Consider the following 22,355-nt stretch of genomic DNA (forward strand, 5'->3'; position numbering starts at 1 on the left):
AGTGCGCCCATTATGCTCGGTGCGTATAGCGCCTCGGTGCATACGTTACCCTGGTGCTCGGTGCACATGGTGCGCTTGGTGCGCATAGCGCCTCATTGCTTGCGTTACCTCGGTGCACACAGTGCTCGGTGGATAGCACCTCGATGCATAGCGCCTTGGTGCATTCGGTGCACACGTTGCTCGGTGCGCTCAGTGCTTAGTGCACTCGGTGCGCACGGTGCTCGGTGCATAGCGTCTCGGTGCACACGGTGCTTGGTGCACCTGGTGTGCACTGTGCTTACAGAGATGGAGGAAGAAGAGGAGCCACCGCCATCAACTGTGGCAGAACCTAGCTCTGAGATTGCCTCAGAGACTAGTTTACCACCATTGCCCAGCTCCATGCCAGCATTGACGCGCTGCAAAGTTTTTGCAGATCCTCTGACCGACACCGGCAGAGCCCCGCTGGTCCGTATTTCAGACGCAGCCGGTGGCTTCCACAGCACAGTTCTTCCCACCGTTCCCTGATTTTATGGAGGAGGTACATTCCTCTTGGGATCGACTAGCATCAGCTTGCTTGCTTCATTGGAAGGCGTGGAGAAACTAGGCCTGGCAGGATTCCCCCCAGTTGACTCCAGACACACCTGAAGAAGGCCTATGCACCGGAAGTGTATTTGGACGGCGTGCTCACAGACCCTCGCTCACAGAGCTGGTGGCCACTGAGCTTCGCCTTTTTTTCAAGCACAATGCTCCAGACAGCTATGGCTGTCGCAAGCAAGGGTGCCCGATGCAGATAAGGCAGCATTGCTGGATGCACCGATCTCCCTGGGACATACATTCGGGCCAGCTGTGGAGGAGGTATTACAGCGCTCCCTTCGGCAGCGCAAAGCATTTCGGCAGGTGGCCGCGCTGCTGCCTCCCCGTGCTCCGGTGCGGGGCAGGTCGAGCCATTGGCAGGCCCCCCTGGTGCATACCATCAAAAGGATGGTTCCGGGGCTCCCGAGTGGCGCATCCAGTAAAAGCACTCGCTAGAGTGCAGGATGCGCTCTATAGCCTGGACGTCGCTGGTTCGAGTCCAGGCTATTCCACAGCCGACCGTGGACGGGAGCTCCGAGGGGGCGGCGCTCAATTGGCCGAGCGTCGTCCGGGGGGGGGGGAGGGTTAGGTCGGCCAGGGTGTCCTCGGCTCACCGCGCACCAGCGACCCCTGTAGTCTGGCCGGGCACCTGCGGGCTTGCCTGTAAGCTGCCCAGAGCTGCGTTGTCCTCCGACGTTGTAGCTCTGAGGCGGCTGCACGGTGAGTTCGCAGTGTGTAAAGAAGCGGGCGGCTGACGGCACACGCTTTGGAGGACAGCGTGTGTTCATCTTCTCCCCTCCCGAGTCAGCGCAGGGGTGGTAGCGGTGAGCTGAGCCTAAAAATAATTGGACATTTCAAATTGGGGAGAAAATAATAAAAACTGATTGGCAACGACTAAATAAAAAAAAAAAGGATGGTTCCAGTGCCCATGGCCCTGCTGGGTGACCTGAGGCATCGCCTACAGGCTACAGCGTCAATGGGAAACCGAGCTCCTCCACAGAGCACAAGGAATGCAGAGCATGGTGCGTCCATGCAACAGCGTTCCAGAAGGCAATTCCAGAGCCATCACCCTAGGCAGCCGCCTCGGAGACCTCTGCCCCAACCTCAGCAGCCCCAGTAGGGGCCCTGAAGGCTTGCACCTCATCCCTATCCTTTTACCGCACAACAGCTGCAATGCTGGTGCGCTTGCACCTCGGACACCTGGGTGCTCACTACTGTGCACAACGGTTACGCGCTGCAGTTCCATTTGGGAACTCCCCCCTTTCGAGGAGTCACGTACACAACCATGTCGGACCCTCTTCAGGTCTCAGTACTCAAAAAGGAAGTGGCCGTCTTATTGTGCAAGCAGCCATTCATCTCGTAGACCCCACCTCCCGCAGAGAGGGGTTCTACTTGAGATATTTCCTAGTACCCATCCTAGACCTTAGATTCCTCAACAAGTTCTTGAAGGAGAGGAGGGTCCAAATGCTGACTCACCATCACATTCTCCAGTCTGTCTGACGGGGCAACTGGTTCACCACCGTGGACTTACCGTGGACATATTTTTACGTTCCCATTCATCCAGAGCACATGAAGTATCTCCGCTTTGCCTTTCAGGGAAGTGTTTAAGAATTCTCTGTGCTGCCGTTTGGCCTCTCCCTGGCTGCTCGTACATTTTCAAAGTGCGTGGACGCTATCCTGGCCCCATTGCGGTTGCAAGGGATCAGAGTACTAAACTATTTCATCGCGAGAGGGAGCAGTGGCCCACATGGTGATTGTGACGCAGCATCTGGCGAGGCTGGGCATCACCATCAACGATGCCAAGGGTCAGCTTATACCAGTGCAGTACACAACATACTTGGGGCTCCGGCTGGACTCCAGTACGATGCATGCATACCAGTCGGACGACAGAGTAGCAGCTATTCAGGGTTGCCTTTCCCTGTTCCAACAGGGATCGAAGGTCCCCTTGGTGCAGTTCCAAAAACTGTTGGGTCTGATGGCCGCAGCTGTACCAGCCATTGGGCTTGGTCTATTACACATGTGCCCGCTCCAAGCATGGCTTAATGCGTTCCACTTACACCCCATGCGCCCTCTAACCCATGCAGGGGCGTGTGGATGGGAGTGGTGTTAACTCGCCAAGTAGTGATGACGGACGCCTCCAACTTGGGTTGGGGGACTGTCTGGGAAGGCAGAGGAATCCGCGGCACCTGGTCGGGCCGTTGGATAGCCCTGCACATAAATATCCTGGAGCTGCAGGCTGTTTTCCTGGCTCTCCAGCACTTTCTACCAGTGTTGCACGGAAAACATGTGCTGGTCCGAGCGGACAACACATCAGTGGTGGCGTATGTCAACCACAAGGTCCCCGGTCCCCGGGGTTGCATCGCAATTGCCTTCCGGCTCCTGACTTGGGCGCAACGGAACCTGCTGACCCTACGGGCGATGCATCTTCCTGGAGTGGTGAACTGGGCAGCGAACCTCCTGTCGAGGGAGGGTGCGCATCCGTCAGAATGGCGACTCCACCCGCAGGTGGTGGAGCGCATTTGGGAACGGTTTGGGAAGGCGCAGGTCGATCACTAGGTCGCTGTATGCCTGTAAGTGGAAGTATTTCCAGAACTGGTATCTGACTAGAAGTCATGACCCAGTTTTTTGCCCCATGCCGGTTATCTTGCAGTTTCTGCAAGAACTGCTTGATGCTGGTAGGTCACCTTCCACATTGAAGGTGTATTTAGTGGCTCCCTCTGTGTGCCATGCCACATAGTTTCGGTATCTCCGGGTGTACGTTTCTTAGCAACCCGTTTTCTGAAAGGTGCTCGGCAGTTACACCCTCCCAGGAGGGTCATTCTCCACGAACGGAGCTTTGATGTTGTACTGGAGGCTCTCATGAAGGTCCTGTTTGAGCCCATACACTCCATAGAGTTGAAGAGTTGAAGCATCTGTCTATGAAGGCAGCCTTCCTATTGTTTCATTTTTTTTTATTATTATTATCTATTTTATTCATTAAACACAAAAGACAAATACTACTTGTCTCTGCAAAATGTTTGGTAATTGTATAATGAATACAAATAATTTAGATTTTTTATTAAATTATTTGTCAACTTTATATCAAAAAATGATTATTTGTTTGAACAGGTTATTGATGAACTCCTGATAAGGTCCACTCTTACTTACTGTCACAATGTTTTGAAGTAATAATTAATAAGTATGTACCTTGTTCCCAATGCGCAAAAGGGCTGGTCTGGTTCAGTAAAGTTACATTTTACTCCACATGTAATAATTGTATATAAAATACAGACAGCTGGTTTTAACGAACGTAAAGTTTTCTTTAGAGCTAGGTGTTTTTTTTTATATCGTTTACTATATATTTTACATTGAAGTGTAGCGTTTTCTTGACACTAAGTAAGTACACCTTTGTAAAACAAAAAATAACATGTATAGCTACAAATTAAATTTTGTTACAGTGAGCAGATTTTGACAAAGTAGCAAAATGTGACGCTTATACATGTCATATTTTGCTACCGATAGGACATTTTGACAAAGTAGCAAATATTGACGTTACACCTGTAAACTACTATTAAAAACCAACTCTTACCGATTTTTACCTCACTTAATATTGCCTTCCATACAGTCATGCGCAAGTACAGGTTACGCCTGTACCACCAGGGGGAGCCGTTATTTTTCTACTCGCAGGTCTATATCAAATGTCATCTTCTCGTTCTTCCCTTCCCTTCTTTCCTCGGCCCCGGTTTTTCTGAACAGTCAGTCCCAGTCAATCAGACTGTCACTGGGTTATTTTACAGTCAGTAGAAACAGTTGCATTCTGTTCTACAGCTGGTAATTGTAACTGGTTGTAAACATGTCCTTCCAATATCCAGAAGCCACTCGCGACGAGTCTGTAGTAAGTACGATATATTCAATAATGGAGCTCCATGTCTGGTTGCTCCCAATTCTTCTATATCTGAGATTTTAAATGATCAAAAATAACTGTATGTGACGTCTTTGTACAGCTTTCGAGGGATATGCAAATACAGCTGATTGCTATATTCGTGGTTATTGTTATTTAGTCGTGTTGAAATTCTGTGAAAGTCTGTGTCCAGACACAGTGGCTAGTTCGTGTGGAGAACCATTTTTGAAAATTGCTTTAGCATCTCTTACTTTCATATGCTAGGAGAAGGTTCTTATTGTGTTACATTGATTCCCCGTCCCCCAGTTTTCATACATTCCATTAGCTATTGGTATGGATTGCAGACATGTATCTGGCATCAGGATTTAAGATAACTTGTAAACACCAATTGCTCTATAGTTATGTGTTTCTATAAAGATTGTCATAATATCTGCAAATCATAGACAGTAGTGATATTGTTCTAGCTTATCCCATATACACTGCACATATTTACCAGTACTACAGCTACTAGCAAGGAAGGGTATTTGATTGTTGCCCTCTGCCTCTCCTGCTCCTCTCTCAAGTTTGAAGGGCAACCTTTAGCGTAGTGTAAAGGACCAAAAAAGATTATATCATTTGCAGAAAAAGGCATGTTCCAAAATTCACACCCTGTGTTGCGAGGTGTATTCGATGATGAATAAAGAAAAGATTACATTAACATTTTATGATACCAAAGAGGTAACAATGTAGAACACTGATTTACTCCAAACGGTGTGTGACTTCATGCTTGTGTGATGTAATTTATTGCATCAGTGCTGTCATGATGCTGTTTATAGAGAGGCGGCACATAAAACATCTCCTCGATTTGTTTTTTATTATTTGTTTATTTAGCAGACGCCTTTATCCAAGGCGACTTACAGAGACTAGGGTGTGTGAGCTATGCATGAGCTGCAGAGTCACTTACAACTACGTCTCACCCAAAAGACCGAGCACAAGGAGGTTAAGTGACTTGCTCAGGGTCACACAATGAGTCAGTGGCTGAGGTGGGATTTGAACCGGGGACCTCCTGGTTACAAGCCTGTTTCTTTAACCACTGGACCACACAGCCTCCTTTTAAAGCTGTTCTTGTTTTTTGCAGGAAGATGACTAACATCAAAATAAAATAACAGCCCCATACAGCTGGCTTGAGGAGCCAGACTGAGAAAACCGAGGTGAGTTTTCAGTGACCAGTATGACTTCATACTAGGGGTGGGCATCGATATGAAAATTGTATATCCATATTGTGCACGTATTCCGATGTAGATAATATCAAAGTCTTCCAAAACACAGAAACATATAATAACACAAATGCAATATAAAACATATATACGTTAACAGATATTTACATAAGAAAATCAATAACTTACGTTAACTTAGTGGTGCTTTGTTTCACAATATCCATGGAGAAAAACAAGGTCTTGTTATATTGTTTTACTATTCCATGCCATCATCAACCACCTCAAAACCAAATTATTTCTATACATCACTGCGCAGGCTAGCCAATCCGGAAGTAATTTAATCTTCTCTGCATATAAATGCACCACACATCTAAAAGTATTAAGTACGGTGTCATGCTGAATGTTGCATTATTTTGAGATGTGTTTTGATGTTTTAAAAGTACATCTCATTTATAATACCGAAAGTCCACATTTTAAAATTACATTAATAACAGTGTAAGTAATCGCATGGAAAAAATGCAATGAACCACACTGACGCATGCGCATATCTCAAAATATTCCCAATGTGCTTAATGCAGCATGCAAATAGCATTCAATACCTTGCGAGCACGTTCTGAAATTTAGAAGGAAAAAAAGATATATACATGTTTAAGCCGATTTTCCTGTGTATTATGTTTGTGTTAAGTTTGTTTTTAGCTGTGTATCCCTTTAAAAAAGGCAGTCCTGTTTCTTAATTAGTTGATGCGCGGCGCACTTTTTGAAAACAGGATATAGTTTCCGGTAAGGGATTGGCTGGTGAGAGGAAACAGGTGAAGAAAGGGGAGTAGAGCACACGAGAGAGGGTACACAGATTGTGGATTTGTTGTTTTTCTTGATTTATAGCTATTCAATGTTTAAAATACATTTGTTAATCGGGTTCTTAGAAAAAGAAAAACGCCAATCAATGGAATAAAATGGTTAAATAATACTTTGTGTGGTGTTTGCCTGCGAGACTGACAATGCTTGGTATGCATGGGGTTTGTTGTATCTTAATGTAAAATGAACTTCATTATACTGCGTTTGTATTTTTAGGAATATTAGCAATAATCTGTAAGCATACGTGAATTTTTTTTTTATCCCACGATATCGCGATATGGACATTATTATTTTTATTATACTAATATGTGTGACCCTGAGCAAGTCACTTAACCTCCTTGTGCTCTGTCTTTTGGGTGAGATGTAGTTGTAAGTGACCCTGCAGCTGCTGCATAGTTCACACACCCTAGTCTCTGTAAGTTGCCTTGGATAAACGCATCTGCTAATAAATATTGTTCCATTTCTTTTGAAAACATGAAAAAATGAGGTTTTTGGAGAGTAAATTTATATTTATGGATATGGAATTTGACCAACAAGATCAAGAGATTTACCAGAAAGATTTCATTTTGGTCTGTTCACATATTTTATTATTACGAATAAGATGTATCCCAAATTTAATTTAATTTTATTATTTATCTTTTTATGTATATAGTTGGTTAGGTCAGTCCAAAAAATATTTGAGTAACTACAGCTCTGAAATAAATGAGTTTCAGAGTAAATATTGCAAAAGGAGCAGTTAAGGTCAATGTCAGGTTTTATTTTTTTTTAGGTTGTATTTAACTGGGTAACATTTATGGATAATCCTATATGATATCTCCTTAACCTTGTTGGTCAATAAGTATTTATTACAAAGTGTCCAGGAGTCTTCCCAGTTAACACCTACAAAAATGCTATTCCAGTATGCAACAGCAGAGGGATCAGAGATATTGTCACTTTGAATAAGAGCCCTGATCTCCTTATTGTTATTCTTTTTGTTATGAAGAAGGTAATCGTCCTATAAATATATAATTTGGTTCTAAAGAGGGCAAAGGGCAAGAAGCACCTTTGGCTGCACTCTGTAAAAGCATTCTCACAGCACAGGGAATGGCATCAAAAACAATAGCATATTCCTTAACTGTGACAGGAAATGTAAATTTGGATAAAAGCTCTGCATAACTGAAAGGTTGGCCTGTAGGGTTAAGAAGTTGACTAACTAAGAGTATATTCTTATCAAACCAATTGGGAAACCAGTCTGCTATTGTGGTTGTGCTTTCATTTCCTGGCCTGACGTCACCACACACATCATCCTTGCCACAGTCCCTCTTTACAGAAGAGGCAGAGAGAGCTTTTGTGGGTTTAAAATGAGTATTGGGTTCTCTTGTTATGTCTTTCTACAGTGGATATTTTAAAAGCATCATTAACTACTAATGTCTGCTTGTTACATTTCTTTGAATTTAATGAATTTCAGGCTTTTGTGGAAGCTCAAAACAAGCTCACTCTTCCTTTTCTGGAAGGGTCCCTGGTCAGGGATCTGTTTAAAGAAAGGATGACATAGCTCTATGACTATCCTAAGTACAGTTGCCCATTTAAAAGAGGTAACAGGTAGGTGGTTAAGAACACAATGGATTTTATGTCATTCTTCTACATTATGCCTACAGGGGAATGCATTGGTTTTGTTAAAAAAAAAAAAAAAAAAAATCTGTCACAGTTCATAAGTTAACGGTCCATTCTAATTATAAGGCAGAACAAAGAAAGCGGAGTCTTTACTCTGACTCCCGACTGCAGTGTAATAAGGGAAGCGTACTAGAAGTAAAAGTGGCAGCATGTTTGTCCAGATGTTCACCCTTAGCTTTGAAACGCTCAATCAAATTTCTAAGGTAAAACTTCTTAAGGCGGCACTAGCTGTAACATCTACGTAATTTGGTTTCTTACGAATCTTACCTAACACATGGATGTTGCATTTTCAATTTCAGTGATCTGATTTAATTTCCTTCCAGATACTTCAATTTCTACAACACAGGACTACAGAACCAGAGCATAATGTATGTGTGCCTTGCTAAACAAACAAACAAACAAACAAAAAATACTACCTCTCTACCTCAGATTTAATGATAATGCAGAGGTCGCATTAACGCAAAATTTTGCGTCCTAGATGCAAAATAAATCCATTGGATGGAAAAATATTTCACTGGACGCACAGAATGGAAAGGGACGCAGACATGCATATTCGTGGTAATTTGTTACACTGCAGCAATGACCGTAAAATACTTCCTTGTTTTAAAAAAAAAAAAACTGTTCTGCAATATAACAGCATTGATTAAGGTACACTCCAGTTCAGTAGGCGGCAGCAGTAAGCCTCATATTTGGCTTTGCCAGCAATATTAAGAATATTTACTTTTAGGCCCTGACCACACTACATAACCAATCTCGAGAACCGTACTCAAAAACGTTCTAATTAATCCAGCTCAAACTTTAGCGTCCACACTGAAGTACCGTTTCATGTTTAGTTAGGCGTAATGCGTAGACACGCACTGCTATTAGAATAGTTTGGTTACAGTTCCTAGCAGCGCAATGAACATTGGAAATTAATTCGATAGTATCCCACTGTGCACTTTATTTTATTTTAACACATTATTTTAAAATCATGTGTTATGCCCCATATTAACAGAGGTCCATATTGCTAAGAAATAAAACAAGTATTTTGGAAAAAGTAAATGCGAACACACACACAAATAGGGCTTCAAGTTTTCAGGTTTTATTTTTAATTTAGTTTTTCAAGAATCTTCGCTTAAAAGACACGGCGATGTTGTTGCTGTTATTGGAATGCAGAAAAATATTAAAACACATGTAGATGAAGGCAACAAACAGTGCTTAGAATTCCCATCTATATGTCATAGAGTTTAAACGTTCATAAAAATGTACCAAAATGCACATCCCTGGAGTTTATTAGTCTTTGTGTTAAAATCTATATTTGATAGATGGGATGCAAAATTTGGGGCATGTGCGTTTCAGGAACGCTTGAACAAAAAAGCTAGCGCAACCTCTGATAATGATTTGGATTCCACCTACAATGCATCGCATTGTATGACAATTACAGACATAGTGTGCAAGGCATAGACATGTTTGTTCACTGATCCAATGTTTTAAATAGGCCATGTTGTTTTTGGTGAGGTTACACAATTTTAAGACTTATCATTTAACAAAATATTTCTGATACTATCTCTCATCATTGGTAGATTAGGAGAGACAGTAAAAGGAGGAGATCTCATGTCAGATTCAGGGGTAGATCTCTTGTAAGATTTAGGGGTTTGTGAAGCAATTTCAAACATTAGGGGAGCAGGTGGGCATGAGTAAATTATGAAAGATGGTTTTGCCAAAGGTATTTTAGGTGGTGCTCTCCTAAATCTGTTTCCAATCAGAACACTTTGACTAGAGTTGTGAAATTAACCAGACTCTTGACTTGATTTTGTTTCTGTGTTTCAACAGAAATGAAATGTCCAGTATTGCTTAACTTATGTTGCCTACATAACTGTGCAAAAATGCAATTTGATTCATTGAGCTTTATTAATTGAGATGCACCGAGCATAATTTACCAAGCTTTGAAAACCAGGCCCTTCAGAGTTGGTATTGTGTTTGCCAGAAGAGGGCAGTGTTCTCTATTTATATACTGGTAATAACAGCTTGTATTTCTAATTGTGCTTTATGTGACATTACAAGATAATGAATACAATAAAGCAATAAAATAGCCATGCTGTATAGTGTAAAAGCTTGGTAATCATTCATTAAAGACATACACAGAAGCATTTCACTTACCAATAGGCTTTCTTAATGCATTTTACCCCATTTTAGATGCCTCCACCCTTAATTAAATAATGACATTGCATACAAACATTGATGATTTTCAACACAATGGGCTTCATCCAGTTTATCAATTCAGTGGTAGGTCTAAATACTGCTGTTATTTCAATCTTTAAAATATGACCCTACCTGATTTTGCATATTTTTACTAACACTAAAGCAACTCAACCTGCACGGTTGGATGTTTGATATTAACAACCTTGATTCGCCAAGGGCCCTGTATTAATACTCTAAACCGCAATGGTATTTAGATATGACACTGACTGATCAGTTGAATGGACCTCAGGGATGGAAATAAGACTTCTATTACATAGCAGTTTCACCAACTCCAGGTTTTATTACGAGCTTGATTAGTCAGTGTATAGGTAACAAGCTCAGGTGTGTAACTCGTAGTGAGTCTTATTTCCATCTATGGACCCTGATATGTCACGTGTGTGGGTAACCGCTGCTTAAGCAATACAGAGAGACATGGGAGGTGGAGTTGAAACGCCAGCACAAAGTAAATAAACAAAGGGGTCATGTGACATTACCAGCGATGGTAAGGCCCGATACAGCAAGTTGTACAAAAGGCAAAATAAAACAAAGTACAAAAACTACAAATAAAAGGTGCCACACAGGGCGAGCGCTAGCCTTATAAACGAGGCGTCCCGCTCCAGGAACCGGCTACACTACGTAACCCTCGCTATATATTACCCCTAAACTAACCTACTTAGGAGCCGCTATTCTTAAGACGACTCCTGCTGCTTCTTGTGGCCTTGGCTGGGCATTGCCTTCACAAGTACCGTGTTGTAGTTTCAGGGTTGCGTAGCTGTCGTTCCTGCAGAACGGACGCTCTCCTCCTGAGTATACACATCTACCCTCTGTAGCATGGCGTTGCAGTCGCCCAGAGCGATCTCCACCGGTTGTTTTTAAACTGACGGACACTCTGTCAAGACCCGCCCACCTGCTGATTGAGGACCAGCACAGCCAATCACTTGCTGCCCTTCCCCTCAACCAAGCCTAGCAGGCAGCAAGTCTCAATCAAGCACCTGTCTGTAAACAATAATTTAATCACACAAAGCAACTCCACAATAAATCAATTTCCACATACAAATTATACCAACACTAATTCCCACCTGTGCAGGGCAACTGCCCTGCCACATACACCTCCCTCCTTAGGATGAACCCTAAGCGTTCATCCGACATTCAAACATTAATACATATTAAACAATATAACAAATCAGATAACCCTTTTGCTGTCACTGACTGACACTCCCAAAAAAAAAAAAAAACACAAAAAAATAATATATATGAAAATTCCTAGGCAGTGGAGCCCAAACCAGCCTTGAGCAATTTCACAACTATCAAACTAGTTTTTCACAAAAACCTTCTTTAAGTCCAGAGTTAAAGCTGTGAATTGGGCCGTCTGTCATATAGAACTAAATAAAAAAAAAGGACTACTGTTATCATGTCTAAAACAGTAATCATGGAGAAACTAAAAAGGTATTGCATTAAACAAACTACAAAGGTTAATGCACATTTTTTTTAATTCATCTGAAAAGTAGCCAAATAAATCAGTGGTTTTTACTTTTTTGTTGAGTGTTTTTTTTTTTTTTTTTTTGCTCTGTGCTGTTACTGCTTTCTTACCTGCTGTTGACAAGCAAATGCTGAAAACACGGTCTGCTCTTTGTGTAAGGGCCCTAGAGAGCCTTCAGAGCAGATGTGAAGCACGGAAGTGAGGCATTGCATTTTAGTTTCTGAGTAGCTCTGCTCTGAAAACTAACCAGTGCTGTGCATCAGCATGATAATCAGTGGCTTTCTGAAATGTGCTTTTCCTATCATGATTTATGGAGTACCAGTAATATCCTGTTTTAATCAGTCAGTTAGATTTGATTGCTGCTTAATCTAGGAACCAGCTCGCTAGTGTTGTGTGTATGCATGTTTTTATAATGTGTCTAGTGTTGGCTGTGGAGCTTAAAGTTTGTAAAAGAAAGTCCACTGTGGGGACCAACATTGTTATATCCTATGTAATCCCTTTGTCCATTTAAATAGGTGTAATTTACAGTAGAAATGAAGATCGCAACATTAACATGAGCGTGGGGGGGGGGGAGGTTGTGTTAGTTTTAGTCTTTAGTCTTTTTCATGTGTAGCTTTTATTGAAACTGACTACACATTTACTACTGTAATTGCTGTTGATGTTTTTTTTTTTTTAATTAGTAGAGAATAACTTGTAACATGATGAATTCAATATATTTGTAATTGTAATTTACTACTCAGTTGATCATTAAATACAGTGATTAACAACAGTTAGCAAAACAAAAATAATAAAGGTGTTAAATACGATATTGTGAGTGGGGGCCTAATAAACGTTTTCCAAGGGTATGGTTTTGTTTTGCCATTTGTTTTCCTCAACCAACCATTTTCTCCTTGTCAGCCAAAGGGGAACTAAAAGTCAACCAAATCAGTCACTCCTGTTCCGTGCATGTGAGATACTATTTGGAGTCTACATTCCGTCATAATACCAGTGCAGCACATGTACGCTGCCAGGGATCTGTGCTCATAATAAACAGGACAAAGGCCCTTAGTGACAATCTGTCTATATTGAAATTTCAGATGCTTTTAGCCAAGTAGTCAAAGTTTCCCATGCTTCAGAGACTGCTGTGTTGTATAAAACAGGGTTCCTGTCGTGAAATGTATTACTAATTGTGACAAAGTGACTGAGTGGGAGCAGGTGCAGGAGTGATGCAGTGCGTGAAAGAAGCAGACAGAGATAATTGTAACTACCAAAACACAACACTCACGGTTTTACTTTCTGTGGTTACATTTACTGTCCTTCTTGGTTCTACTCACATTAAACCAAAGCGAAGAAACAGATTACGATTCTCTGTCCCCTTTTATGCTATCACACATGACCCCTTGGTAAACGAGTGCAAACGCCTCTCCAGTCTGCAGCTGCCACGTTGTTTCCCTTCCGAGTCAATGCGTTATTGCAACAGAGTCTCGCCCCCTTCCAGGCTGGCCGACTTCCCTTGAACCCTGGGAAAGAACTGTCAGACCAGCCTGTCCAAGGAACTCTGTTCTCGCTGCTTAGCGCCCTCACAAGTCGGGAGGGAGATTTACAACCAATAATCATTGTATTTCTGTCACAGTAATCTAGTAAAGTTCTGAAGAAAGACAAAACTTCTATGCTCAAAAAATAAAATCAAATAAAAATCAAATCAAATAAAAAGTTTTAAGGATTTTGTTTTCTCAAAATCTCCTTCCCTACTGATTTGCAGTCACTCTGTATGTATTCAAAAACCATAAGGTGCACCATTAGTCTCCAGAGTACTTGGGTAATGTATATTTTACATGCCACGTACTGGTATTGGGCATTTTGATCACACTTTGATTTAGAATCTAGTATTGGTTTTATACAGTATCAAATGTATTTGTCCACAGATATATTAATGTAAATGACATATTGTATTTATGCTGTAACATTTTCAAATTAAAAGGTTTAATTAAGAATTCTTGTATTTCAGGCTATGCGTTTACAGACGATTGGGAATATTTTGCATTTGGTGTCAGTGCTAGTGGTTCTGACTGGGCAGAAATTAAGTTTCTTCAGGTGGATGGTGCTGTGGAGCTGAAGGACACCTTGGCGCGAGTTAAATTCAGCTGTACTGGACACACGATGGGAAGGGACTGTTTTACAACTGCTACCCAACACAAGATGGCAAGAGTGATGGTAAGCTGACATAGGCATAGTAATAGCATGGGGCAGGAATACTAGCAGTTGTGCGTAACCAGTTTTACAGCCATGTGTGTAAGTGTGTCTATAGTATGTTTTCATTGTTATTAAAGTACCTCCAACTAAAAGTTACTTATATGCTAATAGGTAGGCCAATGGAATTTAAAGCCCTGGTTATCACTCCTTTTTTTAATAATGTGAAAATGTAATAACTGCAGTACAGTAGTATTTTACCTCTTATGCTAGGCACTGAAACCTCCACCAACCTGGACCAGAAGCTGTATTATCATGTACTCGGTACTCCCCAGTCAGGATATTCTCTGTCCTGAGTTTCCAGACAATCCAAAGTGGATGGGTGGAGCGGAGGTAAGTGTGAACACTTTCGGTGCCTCCACTTTTAACTCTTTGTGCAGTGCAGAGACAAATCAGTTTTGGCAGTCACCATAGGTGAAATCCTTTTTTTATTGTAAAATGAAGTACTAATTTCAAATGCAGTCATTCTGCATTGGTACATGGATGAAGGTTGGGGTTCCACTGCACTTATGGGACATTTGGCTGATTGATATTGCTGAGCTTTTTTTGTAAACAAGGGCTCTGAGTGGGGTTAAAGGGCAACACATGTCTCTTGCCTCCAAGGCCACTTATTACATTTTAGTTCCACCACCACATTTTTCAGATTTTGACAAAATCTCAAAATCTTTGGGAAATTTCAGAAATTTATTCATCAGAAATTCAAAGCTAAAAATAGTACTTTATCGTTAAGACACACCTTACCTAAACACTGCATTTTTCAAAACCTGGTGTGTCATACGCCTGTGCAGCAGGAGTCTTTTATCCATCAATGATATATGTGAAGTAAATAATAATGGTAAAATAGAGCGAGAAAATTCTTATTTATGGTTTGAAAAAGTCAACAGTGTGTGCTCTGAACTAATCATCTTTCAATCTTTTGATATAAAAACCTGAGCTGTGTTTTCTATGACTGGTAACATAGCCATTGAAGACACTAAGACATCCCTCTAACTTGGTGCTGCATCCTGCATGCTTGACTGATTTTTGTTCTCAGTGGCTAAACTGCCATGAAATTGCACAGAAGATTGTAAGTGACAGCTGGGATCAAGCAGTGCATGATTATTGTGATGAATTTAGCCAAGTTGCATCCTCAGCCAATAATGACTGAAATCATTTGCGATAGGTGTTAATTAAAAAAGGATTTCCAATTAAGTGAGGGAAAGTCTAAGAATGCTCTTCCTGTTTACTTCACTGATAAAGCCTCTTAGCTTAACCCCTTCATTCATCCTTAAAAAGTATGTTTTAATTTTGCACGTTTTTATCAACAGTTTGTTATTTTATTTATCCACACTACAATTCTGTATGTTTATGAAGAATCTAATCCAGAATGATCTAATGATCTGCAGAAGGTGCCAGAGGGGATAAAGGGTACGTTTTCTAAGAGAACTAGAACTGGGGACCTGCACTTCTTTAAACTAAAATGTGCTAACTGTGCTTATGCACTGTGATAGTTTGAAGGTCTTGGTCTTTTTATACTGGTTTTGGCATTTATCATTTACTACTACGGCTACTACTACCAATAATAATGATATCAAGTAATAATAATAATATTGGATAATAAATGGCTTTAAAGTCTGCTGCTATCTTTCCTGAAGCCAGTGTTATTTGCCCCATACTCCCCAACAACCCACTGTATTAATATTCATATCAAATTCGCAAATGCATTAGTGTAGTGTTTGATTTGTTCACCTGTTGCAATGGGATACTCCGATAGTCCAAACAAATGTATTGTTATGTGGCTTATCACAGTAGTGTGAAGCCAAATTATTTGGTAACCATGATACTAGAGGGGTTGCTTTTGAGAATTGTCAAAAACATTTTCAGTGAAAAAGTTAGACACACATATACCTAATATATTTAGATTTTACTTTCATTTTTATTGCTAATTTTACAAAGATTTTCACATGCAGTGGGTGTATCAGGATGCAATAAACAAGATCCTCATGAAACACTTTGCTATTAAAGCATTTATAGCCTTACTTAAATTGCTACATTTTAAAGTGCACTAAAGGAATGGAGCTGTCCAAATCCATCACTGCAGACAGATTTATCATAATTTTGGTTCCTACCTTTCTTATCTTAAAGGGATATTATTATTTGTTTATTTAGCAGATGCCTTTATCCAAGACGACTTACAGAGACTAGGGTGTGTGAACTATGCATCAGCTGCCGAGTCACTTACAACTACGTCTCACCCGAAAGACGGAGCACACGGAGGTTAAGTGACTTGCTCAGGGTCACACAATGAGTCAGTGGCTGAGGACCTCCTGGTTACAAGCCCATTTCTTTAACCACTGGACCATTCATCCAAATGTTCATAATATTTACATTCTTACTGGTTTATATAGTGTGTGCTATTGGTCTCTATTGTTATTTCTGCTTAAATGAACTATTACAGCAAAACTTGTCCTTATGGGTCTGAATGACACTAGGGATGTGTAGCTGCAATTGATATGCCCTCAGCAATGGATTTTCTATAAGGGGCATACATTTCAAGTTGTATGCCCCTAATGATTATTTCTTAAACACACAAAATAGAATATTAAATACAGCAAATGTAGGTTATGTAAAGTGTCCCATTTAAAGGCTAATATTTGGAAAAACAGTTTTTTTTTAATATACTAAAATACTTGGCTCCTAGCTTTCCATCAGTTAGGCTTGTACCATCTCCAAAGAATGTTCTTGACAAACGTTATATAAGAAGCAGGACCATGTTGCTGCACCAGATGCAACGGAGTGACTTTTCTGTGACTTTACAAAGGATGCCTGTCATGTCGCCTGGGGTGTGAAAGAAACTTATCAAAATATAGGTTCTCAGGGCATGAAGTTAAGGTCATGTTGCCTTCATTGGGCGTGAAGATTCAGGGGCACCAAGGCAGTTCTAGGGGGCAAAACATAAATCCAAGCCAAGGGCACCAAGGCGATTTCATACTCATTCATAAAACAAAAATGAAGTACAGAGCGCCTATTATGTTGATGACATTTTAATTCAAACAAACACAAATCATCGTGGGGCGGTATGGTGGTGCGGTGGTTAGCGCTGCTGCCTCATAGCTCCAGGGTCCTGGGTTCGATTCCAGCCTCAGGGGTCTGTCTGTGTGGAGTTTGCATGTTCGCGTGGGTCTCCTCCCACAGTCCAGAGACATGCTGGCTAGGTGGATTGGCCTCTCTAAATTGCACGCACACACATACACGTCTATGCTACCAAGTGGGGTCTATGATTCTCCGCCAGCTAAGTGGGCACCATGACTTCCCAACATTTTCTTTAAACCAAATATATATAGAAAATTATGTTTTAAGCTCAACATTGATAATAAAATGATTATGCCAGAGAATGTTCTTGTGTAAGTATATATTTATATTAAACATTTTCCTTCATATAAAGCTACAGATTTTATTTATTTATCTATTTATTTATTTATTCAAAACAGGCAGTGTTAATCACGGGTATGTCAAACTGATTAACAGAGCAAGTGTAGTAATAAAATATGTCTAAGGCTTCTAATTTTTGGTTTTAACTGATAAAACACAGCTGATACAAAAAAAATGAAACCGGTGGATAGCCAATAAACACCGGAAACACCAGAAAACACCACCGGAAATGGTTAATCAATTAACGTTGACTTTACCCTTTTCCCATTAAAAATAATAATAAATACATTTCCCAGTGCTGCTGGGCAATGTCCCACTCTCCTGACTTGTATCTGTCATTGATTTGTTCTGAATACTTTAAACGCGCCCCAACTACTGAGTGACAGCACATTCCTACATTTCTATTGGAAACTCCACTTGCAAGATTTAAAACGAGATTACAATCAGGAATGGAGGCTTTTTAGTGGGTTTTAAAGCTATATTACAGTCAAGATATGGAGGCTTTGAAACACAATTGTAGCGAAATGTACAAAAATGCCTGCACACAAAAACCCCAGAAGAATGTGCACGTGGAAGACAGCAAAGGAAAGAAGGTGTGCAAGTTAAAAAAAACTTAAGTGTGCAAGTACTGGCGAGTTACTACTATACATATTTTGACAAACAAACAAAAACAAACAAACAAAAAAACAACGCTCAAGCATTTTGGAAAGTAACTGAAACGCTCAGGACCGATGAAAACTCAATGCTAATGAGGTAATCATTAACCTTTCTCTCAATTCGTTAAAAACATGCCTTCATAGACGAAAATCGTTGAGGCTTAACAACGCATCTGAATTATCTCTTATGAATAGCAACTGCCGTTAAAGGCGGCTATGGACGAAACCCGATCATGTACTCCTGTTTTCTCATTTCGACAGACGTTATCTTTTATGAATAGACCCCATGTTGCCCAAAAAACATGTTTTTATGTTTGAAGCGTGAGTCGTCAATTAAAATTGCTTCTGTCTGCATTTTACTCTGGAATGCATATGCAGGGCAATTATCAGTCTGTTGGCCACTTTGTGCTGATGTTGTGGGGAAGGAAACATTTCCACAGACCAATGAAAATGGCAGATGGTAGCAGATTCTAGCTGTACAACAACAGGTCATAAAGGGCTGTGTAGCTGACAATAAGTTATGATGCATTAACGGCTTAATATGAACACCATTTCTCATTCTCTTGCTGCATGCAGCCTTTCCATTTTTCAGAATTATTTTTTTTCTAGGATTCAGTATGTATACTTCATCTTGTTAAACATACAGTATCTTGACCTGACTAAACTGTGGGCCAATTCGTTAAATCTTATTAATATAGATTTACTCATGTTAATCATCAGGCCAGGATTGATTAGGATCAAATATCTTTCATTTGAACTGCTGGTTCTATATGCTGCCTCCCTCCCCTTTTCACTTCTCCCTGGCGATCGGGATATATACTAGGAAGTGACTTCCTTTGGTGTTTTGATCTGCTGCTATTGAGATCAATTGCATAGACCCCACAATCTGGTCCTGCTGTTGGTATTGTAACCATGGTCAACAATATGCTTGTCAGACAGTACAGTAGATGTAACACTTAGAACTGGTTTCAAAGACCCTGATTAGACTTATCCTGGACTACTTGATGTTAGCTTGGGTAAGGTAGTGGTACTAGAGGTCTGTGAAACCAGAGGTTCAAAAGGTGTATATATATATATATATATATAGGAAAACCATATTCTTTTCAAAAGGTGTATATATATATAGGAAAACCATATTATTTTATTATAATACAATTGCTCAGAGTAATAAACAAGTAATAAAAAATGTTATCAAAAAGATAGGTGTCAGAATTATTGGCACCCCTAAAGATTCTTATAAATAAAATCAAACCAAATTAAATCTGCATTAACATTCTACTTCTTTAAGTTCATCTCAGTCTTAAGGAACTGTATTGTGGCCTTCCATGGCTTCCTGTTTCACTGGGGTATAAAAATGAGGTAACACACATATGAAATCCATTTGTCATCCATCACCATGGGGAAATGCAAAGAACTCACAAATGAAAAGAGACAAATGGTTGTTGACCTTCATAAATCAGGCAATGGGTACAAAACAATAGCCAAAAAACGAAATATACCACTTACCACTATTAGGGCAATAATTAAGAAGTTCAAAACCACTGGAACATTGGTAAACTTGCACGGTAGAGGACGCAAGTGTATCTTGCCCCCACGCACAGTGAGGCAGATGGTTCGGGAGGCAAAGGGAAATCCAAGGGCCGCAGTTGGAGAATTACAGAACTTGGTTGCATCTTGGGGTCACCAAGTCTCCAAATCTACAATTAGACGCCAATCCATGCCAATAGGCTAATTGGAACGGTTGCCAGAAAAAAGCCTTTATTGAGAGCAACCAACAAACACTTGGAGTTTGCTAAACGGCATTGGCACTTCGATTGGAACCGGGTGCTATGGTCAGATGAGACGAAAATAGAGCTATTTGGCCATGCACACCAACAGTGGGTTTGGCATCAAAAGAAGGATGCTTGTGCAGAAAAGAACCTCATACCTACTGTAAAATATGGTGGTGGATCTTTGATGTTATGGGGCTGTTTTGCTTCCACTGGTCCGGTGGCCCTTGTTAAGGTCAGTGGCATCATGAACTCTACCCAGTACCAGGACATTTTAGCCAAAAACCTGGTTGCCTCTGCCAGGAGGCTGAAACTTGTCCAGAAGTGGATCTTCCAGCAAAACAATGACCCCAAGCACACATCAAAATCCACAAAGAAATGGTTATTTGACCACAAAATCAACATTTTGCAGTGGCCATCTCAGTCTCCGGACTTGAACCCCATTGAAAACCTGAAGAGGGCAGTCCATAAGCGCAGACCGAAGGATATCAAGGATCTGGAAAGATTCTGTATGGAGGAATGGTCTAAGATCCCTCCAAATGTGTTCTCTAATCTCATTAAACATTATAGAAAAAGACTCAGTGCTGTTATCCTTGCAAGGGGAGTTTGAGAAAAAGGAAAACTGCTGTGTACCAAAATGATCAATAAGAAAAAAAGAAAAGGCTATTTCAGCTATTTCAGAAAAGGCTACTTTGCTTTTGTGACCAGGACAGTGATATTTTAAAATTTACCTATTTCCAGTGAGAAAACTGGCGAATTTGTGTCTTTTCGTTCACATAAAGTCAGAAAAAAACAACATATGAATCCAAATTAACATGTATTTATACTAAAGTAATACAAAAATGACTACAAAAGATTTAGAAGTGAGTAGTTTTTCAAGATTTATGATTATACTGTAAATCACTTTCACGAATCAGCCCCCAAATGTAGTCTCCCATCATGTTCTTGTTATACTGTCCTTGGTAGCGGCGTTCAAAGTCCAGTATATCCTGGTGGAAGCGCTCGCCTTGCTCCTCCGAGTACGCTCCCATGTTCTCCTTGAATTTATCAAGATGAGCATCAAGGATATGGACTTTGAGGGACATCCTACAGCCCATTGTGCCGTAGTTCTTCACCAGAGTCTCAACCAGCTCCACATAGTTTTCGGCCTTGTGATTGCCCAGGAAGCCCCGAACCACTGCGACAAAGCTGTTCCAAGCCGCTTTCTCCTTACTAGTGAGCTTCTTGGGGAATTCATTGCACTCCAGGATCTTCTTTATCTGTGGTCCGACGAAGACATCGGCTTTGACCTTTGCCTCAGACAGCTTAGGGAAGAAGTCTTGAAGGTACTTGAAGGCTGCCGACTCCTTATCTAGAGCTCTGACAAATTGTTTCATAAGGCCCAATTTGATGTGCAGTGGTGGCATCAGCACCTTCCGGGGGTCCCAGCCGTACTCATCATACTTCAAGGCATCCAGCAAGGTCTTGATGTTGTTGTAATCCTCTTTGAGGTGCACCGAGTGAGCCAGGGGAAGAGACGGGTACTTGTTACCATTATGGAGCAGCACGGCTTTGAGGCTCCTGGATGAGCTGTCAGTGAAGGACAGTATAACGAGAACATGATGGGAGACTACATTTGGGGGCTGATTCGTGAAAGTGATTTACAGTATAATCGTAAATCTCGAAAAACTACTCACTTCTAAATCTTTTGTAGTCATTTCTGTATTACTTTAGTATAAATACATGTTAATTTGGATTCATATGTTGTTTTTTTCTGACTTTATGTGAACGAAAAGACACAAATTCGCCCGTTTTCTCATTGGAAAAAGGTAAATTTCAAAATATCACTGTCCTGGTCACAAAAGCAAAGTTTGTGGGGAATAATAGCCATTTTCTATACTTTTGAGGCATAAGCAATTAGGAAATAACACTTACTACCCAGGAACAAAAAAAAAAAAGATTTGTTACACAGTGTTATCAGCACTGTTTTTTTGTATTCGGCCGATGAAGGACTTGTAGTCCGAAACGTCCTGATAATTGATTTGTAATCAATTATTCTACCTTTTTAAGTACCTGAAATATCTTTTTCTTATATATATATATATATATACACACACACATATATACCTGGGCTGGGCTGTTAAAATTGCCAGCTTGAAACAGCAGCCGATTTACTCAGCAGGAAGCGATAAAAACAGCAGCAGTGAATGAAACAGAAAAGATCACGTTGGCTAGGTTGGCTAGGTTGCTTGGTTGTTAGCAAAGCAAAATACACAGTAACTTTCAGAACTTCTTTTCCTGGGGTACAAAAATGCATTTGTTTTTTAATGTTTTTGTTTATTTTGTCCTTTCATAAAGTTGAAAATGCTGATATGTTTGCATTCTGTATTATTATTATTATTATTATTATTATTATTATTATTATTATTATTATTATTGTTATTATTTTATTATTATTTATTGTACTCACTTTAT

The 22,355-nt window shown here is 40.5% G+C and overlaps 1 pseudogene; it reads left to right on the plus strand.

Moving 5' to 3' along the window:
* Positions 1–4,277: 4,277 nt before the first annotated feature.
* LOC117410719 (prolyl endopeptidase-like) lies at positions 4,278–20,660 on the plus strand (annotated as a pseudogene).
* Positions 20,661–22,355: the final 1,695 nt, after the last annotated feature.

Source organism: Acipenser ruthenus, chromosome 6 (genome assembly GCF_902713425.1).
Source record: "Acipenser ruthenus chromosome 6, fAciRut3.2 maternal haplotype, whole genome shotgun sequence".
NCBI classification, from domain to species: Eukaryota; Metazoa; Chordata; class Actinopteri; order Acipenseriformes; family Acipenseridae; genus Acipenser; species Acipenser ruthenus.